Consider the following 11,387-nt stretch of genomic DNA (forward strand, 5'->3'; position numbering starts at 1 on the left):
GCTTCTTCCCTGCTGCCATTAGATTTTTGAATGGACCTACCTTATATTAAGCTGATCTTTCTCTACAACCTAGCTATGACTGTAACACTACATTCTGCCCTCTCTCCTTTCCTTCTCCCCTATGTGCTCTTTGAACGGTATGCTTTGTCTGTATAGCGCACAAGAAACAATATTTTTCACTGTATCCCAATACATGTGACAATAATAAATCAAGTCAAATAACCAACATGCTACTGTAATGTGAATTCTAGAAAATTAGAGAAGCATTATCTTTATTGAAAATTTTTTTAAAAACACCTTTTTTCATTTGTTCACGGCCTTTTGGCTAAGATCAAGTGTAGTATCGACGTGCTGTGCTTGGTTGAAGTAATTAGGTTACATTTTAGCTTCATTTGAAGCAATTTTTAAAAGCGGCATCTCAGCCTTTTGGCTAAGATGCAAATGAGATCAAGCCTTGGAGGAGGAGCTATGTCTACTCCAATCAGCTTGGATCATGTAGGTCAAGCCCAAGACAGGAGGTGAGAGCACTGTCTTGTCAGCTTGGATCGGGAATGTCTCAACTTGTTGAGACTCTGAATTGGACTTGATTTGATTGAATTGGAATAAACACCAAAAAACCCTTTTGAAACACATCGACATATTACTGCTAGATGACATCATTATGACAGAAGTAATGATGTAATGTCCTTCAGATTCTTCTTCCTTCAACAAAAATAGTTTCACGGACATTTTTTTAAAATTATGAATATCTCCTTTAATTTACTGTTCAACACAACATTAATATTTGTCTGTTTATACAGAAGATCAGTTGTCTTTCTCTCCTGTGAAGTGTTAGGTATAGAGTTAGCACCAGACTCTTCTGTTTTTTTTTGACTAGCTAGGTGACTAGGTGACGATAGCTTCAATTAAGTCCATCGCTTCTCGGCCTTTTGGCTAAGATCAAGTGTAGTATGGATTGGATGCTGCACTTGGTTGAGGTCATTAGGTTACATTGAAGCTTCATATGTTTCATATGAAGCAATTTTTAAAAGCGGTATCTCGGCCTTTTGGCTGGGATGCAAATGAGCTCAAGTCTTGGAGGAGGAACCTCCCCCTTCTCCAATCAGCTTGGCTCATGTAGATCAGGCCCAGGACAGGGTGGTTTGGTCGCTTGCCCTGTCTTGTCAGCCTGGATCGGAAATGTCTCAACTTGTTGAGACTCTGAATTGGATTTGATTTGATTGAATTGGAAAAGTACAAAAAAAAAGTCCATCTCTAAATGCTCAGCCCAGTTATTTTTGGGCTTCCATGGTTCTCTTTTGATTTGATTCTCATGGAGTGCTTGATAGAACAATCTGAATTCTCAGCATACGGTTTAACCAATAATTAAAGCAACACTACGCTTTAATTTATGGTGATGGCAGGGGAGTTGCTAATATTGTTATTCAGCTACCAGCATCTGCCAAGTAAAATTTATTTATTACATACAGAGCCACATTCCTACTACCCCGTTAGGGCCTCCACTTTGACGCTGAAACGGCCAAGTAAAATGCTTCCTGTTACTTAAGTTCTCATTCTGTTTTCCAAATACGTTGTGGCATAATGACCAAAGTAATAGGCTTATCATTGCATCTGTTACTTTTACCTGACCTTCTGACACAGATTGGGCCAAACACAGCAAGAGAAAAAGAAATTGAAAAGAAACAGGGCAGGCATATTTTTTTCCAGTAAAGCACACCATGTTCTACTTCAATATCTATCTATTTATTTCATTTGATGGTGAGACCAGGGAAGTTCAAGGACCTGAACACATTTAGTTAAATCGGAAGACTGATTCAGACAGTATCTGGCTTTTCAGTTCAACTATTTATAAATCAGTTCCTGGAACAAGTGCAAGTGGAGGCCATAAGATCCAGCGCGCCTGCACCGACCACAATCCCACACACAATCCTATCCCCATCACCCCATGTATTTACCCTTGCTAATCCCCCTGACACTAAGGCCCTGGTTTTACTGGCACCGCTGCCCCAAAATCGGGGCAAGTGAGGCTCACAGAACGGCATTCCCCATTGGCCTCGGGCGTGATCTTACGAGCCATGGGCGGCCGTGCCGGTAAAATCAGGGCCTAAGGGGCAATTGAGCATGGCCAATCCACCTAACCCGCACATCTTTGGAATTCCTGTGGACCTCCTTTGGACTTCCATCTTTGGATGCTTCCTGACTGCAATGCTTAATCAGACTCCTAAAAGAGTAAGAGGTTACATTTACATCATTGCTGTTCTGCTGGTACCATATCTCTATAAACATAGAAACATAGAAGATAGGAACAGGAAGAGGCCATTTGGCCCTTCCTGTTCCTTCCGTCATTCATGACGATCATGGCTGATCGTCCAACTCAATGGCCTAATCCTGCTTTTTCCCCATAACCTTTGATCCCATTTGCCCCAAGTGCTGTATCTAGCCGCCTCTTGAACACACTCAATGTTTTGGCATCAGCTACTTTCTGTGGTAATGAATTCCACAGGCTCACCACTCTTTGGGTGAAGAAATGTCTCCTTCCCTCCGTCCTAAATGGTCTACCCTGAATCTTCAAACTGTGACCCCAGGTTTTGGACTCCCCCACCATCAGGAACATCCTGCTTGCATCTATCCTGTCTAGTCCTGTTAGAATTTTATAAGTCTCTATGAGATACCCCCCTCATTCGTCTGAACTCCAGCGAAAACATTCCTAACCTAATCAATCTCTCCTCAAACATCAGTCTTGCCATCCCTGGAATCAGCCTGGTAAACCTTCGCTACACTCCTTCAAGAGCAAGAACATCCTTCCTCAGAAAAGGAGACCAAAACTGCACACAATACTCTAGGTGTGGCCTCACCAAGGCTCTGTGTAATTGCAACAACACATCCCTGCTCCTGTACTCGAAACCTCTTGCAATGAAGGCCAACGTGCCTTTTGTCTTCGTTACCGCCTGCTGCATCTGCATGCTTACCTTCAGTCACTGGTGTACAAGGACACCCAGGTCCCACTGCACACTCCCCTCTCCCAATTTACAGCCATTCAGGTAGTAATTTGCCTTCTTGTTTTTGCTTCCAAAGTGAATAACCTCACATTTATCCAAATTATTCGGCATCTGCCATTAAAGGAAGCAAAGTTGTTCCCTTTTAACATAAAACATTTTTTGACTGAATTTTCAATGACATATGTAGTGGCCTGAGCAATTTTCCTCCTATTGTTACCCAGCAAAGGACAACTAGGCCCTCCACTTACCTGTTAAGTGTTACACCATTGAGCAGTCAAACAGCTGTTCTTGATTAGGATGACATCCGAAAGTGACAAATGTACAATTCGATAAATAGTAATTCACACTTAACTATGAATTAAAGACTGGCTCTTCAAGACATTTTTCTCCTCCGATAATCCACGCAGTTTGTAACCTGTACAAGTGTAACATTAACTGTACGTAACTTTGATTCTTTTAAATTCCCAGCATATGATCCTCCATCTTCCATTTTCCACTTTTCTGACTTTCACTTGTTGAAATCCAAGATACAAGTGGTGCGCAATACTTCGAACACTCAAAGTTCGGGTCTGCCATGGATAGGCTCTATAGATTGGTAGTGCTGATGGCCTGAGTGCCTTATTCTCAGACTTAGAATCATAGAATCCCTATAGTGCAGAAGGAGGCCATTCGGCCCATCGAGTCTGTGCTGACAACAATCCCACTCAGGCCTATCCTTGTAACCCCACCTAAGGGGCAATCCCACTCAGACTTGTTCCCCGTAACCCCAAGTATTTATCACGCTAATCCTCCCATTTTGGGACACTAAGGGGCAATTCGGCATGGCCAAACCACCTAACCTGCACATCTTTGGATGTTGGACTTGGGCCCATATTGCCCAAAATCTAGCATTACCCGAGATGTAACACCAACATGTGATCTATCCTGAATTTTCACTCCTGAGGCAAGTGCACTGAGCTGGGAAATCTCCCCAATTATGAGGAGTAAGTGACCTGGGTAGTAGGATCTCCACTTTATGGGGTGGGGGATGGGGGATGGGGTGGGGCAGGGAGAGCGTGCAGGGTAGATTCGGGCCCACTAGCCCTGGATGCAGTTTGGAGGTGGCCATAAGGGAGTGTTGAAGTGGGCCCACATCACATTTTTACCTATGTAAATGATGAAGAGAACATCCACCTGAACTTGCAATCCTACTGGTATTTTTTACACTCCAGCGTAATTTATATTGATGCTCAAACAATTTCTGCACACAATTAAATTGAAGAATGAATGCGCACAACTTTCTATTCTTCCCAACTATTTATTTTTTCTTTCATGGAATGTGAGTATCATTGGCCAGGCCGGCATTTACTATCTATTTCTCTAACTGCTCTTGAGAACAGTAAAAAGTCTCACAACACCAGGTTAAATTCCATCAGATGAGTCAACCTGGTGAAGGAGCAGCACTCCGAAAGCTCGTGATTCCAAATAAACCTGTTGGACTTTAACCCGGTGTTGTGAGACTCCTTACTGTGCCCACCCCAGTCCAACACTAGCATCTCCACATCATGCCCTTGAGAAGGTAGAGTTGAGCTGCCCCCTTGAACCACGTACTCCAACATACACTGTCAACTGAAGTTTGATCTAACATTTCTACAGACTGACAATGGTTACCAGGTGCCTCAGTATAATCAGGAGAGTTTCACTCCAGTCTAATCCACATTTATTTCCTGACTAGACTTTTCCTGCCCTTTGAAGTTCAGACTGGTCTTGTTACTCTGGTGACAAATTTGTCCTAACAGTGTTTGGAAAATTCGCTTAATCTCGTTTCAGTTTCTCTTTCGCATTTTTTTAATTGAATTAAAAAATACAACATTTTTAAAATTCTTCCAGGGGGGTGTGGGCATCGCTGGCTGAGCCAGCATTTATTGCCCATCCCTAATTGCCCTTGAGGAGATGTGTTATGTGTTCTGTTGGTTGCATATAAATGAACCTCTAATATTAATATCGTCTTGGATGCTGGGCCTTTTTGTTTCTTTTTCAAACTGTAGGATGTATTTCTTGCTGACTTATCAGGGTAAATACATGGGGTTATGAGAATAGGGCCTGGGTGGGATTGTTGTCGGCGCAGGCTCGATGGGCCGAACGGCCTCCTCTTGCACTGTAGGGATTCTATGACTTCACAAGTATCAAATTCTCTGAAGATTGTAATGATGTTGTTTTGTGTTCAGCCGTTACATTCACGTCGTGTTACATGAATTTGCATTGAATTTTCATTTCAATGCAAATCCACACAAGATCTATAGCAACGCAATATAGTAGCAGCTGACTGGAAGTCAGGAGCACAAGCTGAACTGAGATTGTTCTTCGAAAGGTTGCTAGATTTTTAAAAAGTCAATATCCATTCACATAGCGAACATATTTGATTACTAGACTCCATTTTCTCCTTAAGTGACAAATACATATGTTTCTTTTGAAAGGTTGTTCAAGCTTACTGGTTTTAGCAGTTTTGTGTTAGTCATAAAAAATCTGAATATTTCATTAAAAAAAAAGGTTTACCCGGCTTTTAAGTTGAGTTGAATTTGAAAGTACAACCTTATAAAAGAAAGGTTTTACAAAAGAAAGCCGAATTACACAAGTTTTTTTTATTCTTTCAAGGAATGCGGGTGTCACTGGCTGAGGCAACATTTATTGCTCATCGCTAGTTGCCTTTGAAAGGGCAATTAAGAGTCAATCACATTGCTGTGAGTCTGGAGTCACATGTAGGCCAGACCAGGTAAGGACAGTAGATGCTTGTAGAATCCCTACAGTGCAGAAGGAGGGCATTCGGCCCATCGAGTCTGCACTGACTCTCTGGCAGAGTATCTTACTCTGGCCCTCTCCCCCGCCCTATCCCCGTAACCCTGCACATTCACCACGGCTAATCCATCTAACCCACACATCTTGTGACAGTAAGGGGAAATTTAGCTTGGCCTATCCACCTAATCTGCACATCTTTGGATTGTGAGAGGAAACGGGAGCATCCGGAGGAAAGCCGTGCAAACACAGGGAGAATGTGCAAACTCCACACAGACAGTGGCCCAAGGCCAGAAATGAACCCGGGTCCCTGGCACTGTGAGGCAACAGTGCTAACCAAATATACCACTGTGACACACCTAAAAGACAGTAGTGAACCAGGTGGGTTTTTACAATAATCGGCAATGGTCATCATTGGACTTTCATTTCGAATTTCACTATCTGCCATGTGGGATTCAAACAGGGTTCTCCAAGCATTACCCTGGGTCTCTGGATTACCAGTTCTGTGACAATACCACTACACCACTGCCTCCCTCCTGGGTTTGTGCCTGGGCACAGTGAATATTGGAAAATTGGGAAATTTAAAGTGTATGCCCATTAATTTATGAGATTTAATTTTGATCTGACTCTTCTGATATTCCAGTATTCACTGCAGCTGAGAGATTTTGACGTTTGGGCGCATACTCTTAAAATATTCTCTAAATCTTTAACGCATGACTACAAACAAATTAGATTATTTTGTACACTTGTTCATTTGTCAAAATTCTACTACTTGCAACCAGAGTATAAGGTTCAATTTCCAAAACAAACATTCATCAAAGTTATGACAGATGATCAATACGCGATGGCCTTGTGGTATTATCGCTAGACTATTAATCCAGAAATTCAGCCAATGTTCTGGGGAACCAGGTTCGAATCCCACCACGGCAGATGGTGTGAAATTGGAATTCAATAAAAAAATATCTGGAATTAAGAATCTACTGATGACCATGAAACCATTGTCGATTGTCAGAAAAACCCATCTGGTTCACTAATGTTCTTTCGGGAAGGAAATCTGCCGTTCTTACCTGATCTGGCCTACATGTGACTCCAGAGCCACAGCAATGTGGTTGACTCTTAACTGCCCTCGGAGAAACTAGGGATAGGCAATAAATGCTGGCCAGCCAGTGACGTCCATGCCCCATGAATGAATTTAAAAAAGTAGAACCCAAATCAAATTGCAGACCATCTGAATAGACGTATTCACAATAACCCACTCCCCCTCTTTATGTGCCATCCTCATTGTCTGCGGGTTGCTAATCATGTTTCATGCCATGACATTTTGCCATTTTTAAACATAGAATCATAGAATCCCTAGACAGCAGAACGAAGCCATTCGGCCTATCAAGTCTGCACCGACTCTCCAGCAGAGCTTCTTATCTAGGCCCACCCCCAGCCCTATCCCTGTAATCCAATGTATTTACTTGCCAATCTCCCCAACCTACATATCTTTGGACACTAATGGGTAATTTAGCATGGCCAATCCACCTAACCTGCACATCTTTGAGTGTAAGAGAAAACCGGAGCACCCAGCGGAAACCCACTTGGACACGTGGAGAATGTGCAAACTCCACACAGTCACCCAAGGCTGGAATTGAACCCGGGTCCCTGGCACTGTGAGGCAGCTGTGCTAACCACTGTGCCACCGTGCCACCCTTCATTAAAAAAAGTGAAGGGGTAGGTCCCACAATGTCAAGCTGGTGGAGCTGGTTCCGAATAAGCCCACCCTGCCAGCAACTACATTTTTTAGAAGAGTGCCCTGATTTAAAACATAAAATGGAACCCCCTCCAACAATAAAAAATAAAAATTCCCACCCCCCCCCACAATTCCACCACCCCCTCCACCCCCCCCCCCCCCACCCCCCACCCTGCTCCCACAACCACAGAATTGGGGGTGCGGGGACAAAGCGATCGGGGAGATTCTGTCAACGTAAAAGCCGTTTTGGGACTCCTCCTCGATTTTCTGCCCCCTCTGCCATTCCCGCCCCCAAAACCAGGAGCAACCCCCTCGACCAGGTCGGTGGTGACGTTCACGAGGGGTCATAGGTTCAAGGTGAAGGGGGGGAGGTTTAACACAGATATCAGAAGGACATATTTTACACAGAGGGTCGTGGGGGCCTGGAATGTGTTGCCGGGCAAGGTGGTGGAGGCGGACACACTGGGAACGTTTAAGACTTATCTAGACAGCTATATGAACGGAGTGGGAATGGAGGGATACAAAAGAGTGGTCTAGTTTGGACCAGGGAGCGGCGCGGGCTAATTGTTCTTTGTTTCTCGTTTCAAGGCTTCATTCTATGATCATCTTGCTGGTGCCAGTACAGAGCGAGACTGCGGATAGTTGGGAACCTGTCTCGGGGGCAGGGAATTCATATGGTGTTCGTGGAAGTGGAAATGAATAGGGTTGGGAAGCATTTTCCGATCAGGGCCAGTGTGATCTCCTGGACTCGTTTCGATCGCCTCAGGGGGTCGGAGAGGAATTTCCCAGATTTTTTTCCCCATATTGGCCCTGGGGTTTTCACTCTGGGTTTTCGCCTCTCCCTGGAGATCACATGGTCTGGAATGGGGGGGTGGGGGTGAGTTAATAGGTTGTGATGAACAAAGCATCGTAGCTGTGAGGGACAGCTCGGTGGATAGGATATTAGTATGTAGATAGGCTGGAAAATTGGGCGGGGATCCTGGATTCAGGATTCAATCCTGGACCGGGGAGCGGCGCGGGCTTGGAGGGCCGAAGGGCCTGTTCCTGTGCTGTATTGTTCTTTGTTCTTTTGTTGTTCTTTGACCCTTCCAAATTATTATTAAAGGGCAAGAACTAGCTCAGCCAGATTAGAATTTGAACCTCACATTATTGGAATTATTCCGTACCACAATTTAATCATCTCGCCAACTGAGCTGACAGATCCCAGCAACCCACTTGCAGTATTTTGTTTCTTAAATCATTCTAGGGGTTTGACCCCCACCATTCTGTTTGTAAGTTCATTCCAAGCGTTGGTCTCTCTGTGTGAAGAACCTCCTGGTATCAGTTCTGTGTTGCCATTGTTCCACTCCAGCCGTTCCATTTTGAATGGTTATCGGATCATTTTCTCCGTGCCATTTACTATCTTAGAAACCTTTGCCATTGTCTGGCTCACTCACACTTTTGTTTAGCTTATTCTGTAGTTTCTGGCTCCCTTGTTTCAATTCCACTATCCACTTAGTTTGGCATTATCACAAATTTCACTGGCTTGCGATGTGTTTCAGAGTCCAACGTTATTGTAAATGAAAAACTGAATCCTGGGACAACTTGATCAAAGTTTTGACATTATCCTTCTAATCAGTACCCACTGTCAATGGTAAATTGTGTTTAATTACATGCAGGTGGTGGGCATCAATGCGGGATTCATTTGAAACCCTATAAATAGATCACTTGAGGCCTGATAGACACAGACTAAAACGGTGTTTTGGGGTTTGGAGTGTACTGTGTAAACCAATATAAAATTGTGTAAAGGTTGGCTCCAGTTTTCACCAACTTCCTTTCTGGAATAGAATGTCCAGTCTTTTCTATGTTTCATTTTTCAATAATATCCACATTGATCCTGAATTTTTCACATTCTAGATTTGAGCTTAAATAGTAATTATTCACGGGAAATGTTATCGAATCTACACCACATGGACTGCAGAGGTTCAAGGAGGCAGCTCACCACCATCGCCTCAAGGGCAATTAGGAATGGGCAATAGCCTAGATACCCACGTACCATTAATTATTATTTTTTAAATGTCCCTTTGGAAGTCCAACTACACAACAAAGATTTACCATTGTCACTTCCTTGAAGTTCTATTGAGTTGGGCTGGTTGATAAGGGGGTGAAAAATGGAAAATCTACCAGGGACTAATTGGCCTGATCCCACACAACATCCCCGCCCCCACCACCCACTCACTTTCGCCCTATTTTCATTTAAATCTGGTAGGTGGAGAATGAAGGGAGGTGATAGGGGAGGGAAATCCTCGCCAGAGCTGTGTCAGTGGTTTGTGCCAGTGTGAATTTCCTGTGGGATCTTCCACTCATACCCTCCAGTGGGTCTCCTGATCCACCACCATAGCCGAGCAGGAAACCTGCTGGAGGCCGGCGTAAAACTAACTTGAATCCTGCTAATGGAATGCAAAGGAAAGCCCATTCTCCATGGCACCGGCAGGAAACATGTCTGGAACAGGGCGTGCAGATGTTCAGACTAATCTGAACAATGCCTGGGGCTGCCCCCAGAGTTCAGGATGGAGGCCACCGGCAACCAGGACACTGGAACACCACAGAAGTAGGTGAATCTTCCTGATTTGGTGTCCTGGAGGAGGTCCATCTTCCAGCCTCAGAGTGTTCCTGCATATCTGTCTGCTTTCCCAGGACGTCCGTCTTCATTTTCTGGAGACCTATCTGTTCCTTTGATAATTGGTCAGTGATGTTGGGCACATTTTCAATATGGCATCCAGACATGATGGCAACTACACACTATCGGGCCTGCCCCACCATGGAATATGGCACAAAATCGCTAGATGCATAATTAATAAGGTCAGCGCTGGACAATTTGGCTTGTTTTCCCAATGGCCGCTGTAGCGGGGAACGTTCCACATTCCCACCCTGCCATGGGATTTAGTCCCTGGATGGGTGAATTCTACCCAAGATTTTTGTGCTTAGGTCCTAGAGTGAATTGCAGAGGCAAGAGTTCCACCAACTGAGCCACAGTATAACCCAAATATGGATCTGCTTTCTAGGAAGTTAGGTAAAGATGAAAAAAACACCAACATGGATGCATTCTTGGATGAATGGCTTTCCTTAAATCATATGAAATTTGTAATCCTGGTACTACTAGTAGTTCGAGAGGTTTGTTGTTTGCCTAAAAAATGTGCATATGACTGGCTATTATAAGTTCATAAGATATAGGAGCAGAATTGGGCCATTTGGCCCACTGAGTCCACTCCGCCATTTGATCATGGCTGATATGCTCCTCGTCCCCATTTTCCCACCTTCTCTCCAATTACCAACCATTACCAATTAAAAATCTGACTAACTTCTACTTACATTTACTCACTGTCCCAGCATCCATCGCACTTTTTGATTGTGAACAATAATGTATGGTATATGTCCATAATTTCCCAAAATGAATATAAATTATGCTTGAGATGTTCAGAATAAATAATCATTCGTCTATACAATCTACAAGATGAATGGCAGCAGATTCTTTTACACACCATCCTGATATTTGGTTCTTTCAGTCAAAATCCTGGAATGCTCTTCCTAACAGCATTGTGTGTGTACTTACACCACGTGGACTGCAGCAGTTCAAAAAGATGGCTCAACACCACCTCCTCAAGGACAACTAGGGATGGACACTAAATGCTAGTCTTGCCAGAGATGCTCATTACTCATGAAAAACACAAATGGTGGAAATTTAATAGCAATTATATAGGGGGCGGCACAGTAGCACAGTGGTTAGCACTGCTGCTTCACAGCATCAGGGACCTGGGTTCGATTCCCAGCTTGGCTCACTGTCTGTGTGGAGTTTACACGTTCTCCCCGTGTCTGCATGGGTTTCCTCCGGGTGCTCTGGT

General features: G+C 43.9%; 1 non-coding gene and 1 pseudogene across 1 annotated transcript; both read left to right on the forward strand.

Moving 5' to 3' along the window:
• Positions 1-305: 305 nt before the first annotated feature.
• LOC144494578 (U2 spliceosomal RNA) lies at positions 306-504 on the forward strand. The gene has a single exon (XR_013498109.1). It is a non-coding gene; the product is annotated as a U2 spliceosomal RNA (small nuclear RNA).
• Positions 505-913: 409 nt separating this feature from the next.
• On the forward strand, positions 914-1,123 carry LOC144494534 (U2 spliceosomal RNA; annotated as a pseudogene).
• Positions 1,124-11,387: the final 10,264 nt, after the last annotated feature.

The sequence above is a fragment of the Mustelus asterias genome, chromosome 5 (genome assembly GCF_964213995.1).
Source record: "Mustelus asterias chromosome 5, sMusAst1.hap1.1, whole genome shotgun sequence".
Classification (NCBI taxonomy): domain Eukaryota; kingdom Metazoa; phylum Chordata; class Chondrichthyes; order Carcharhiniformes; family Triakidae; genus Mustelus; species Mustelus asterias.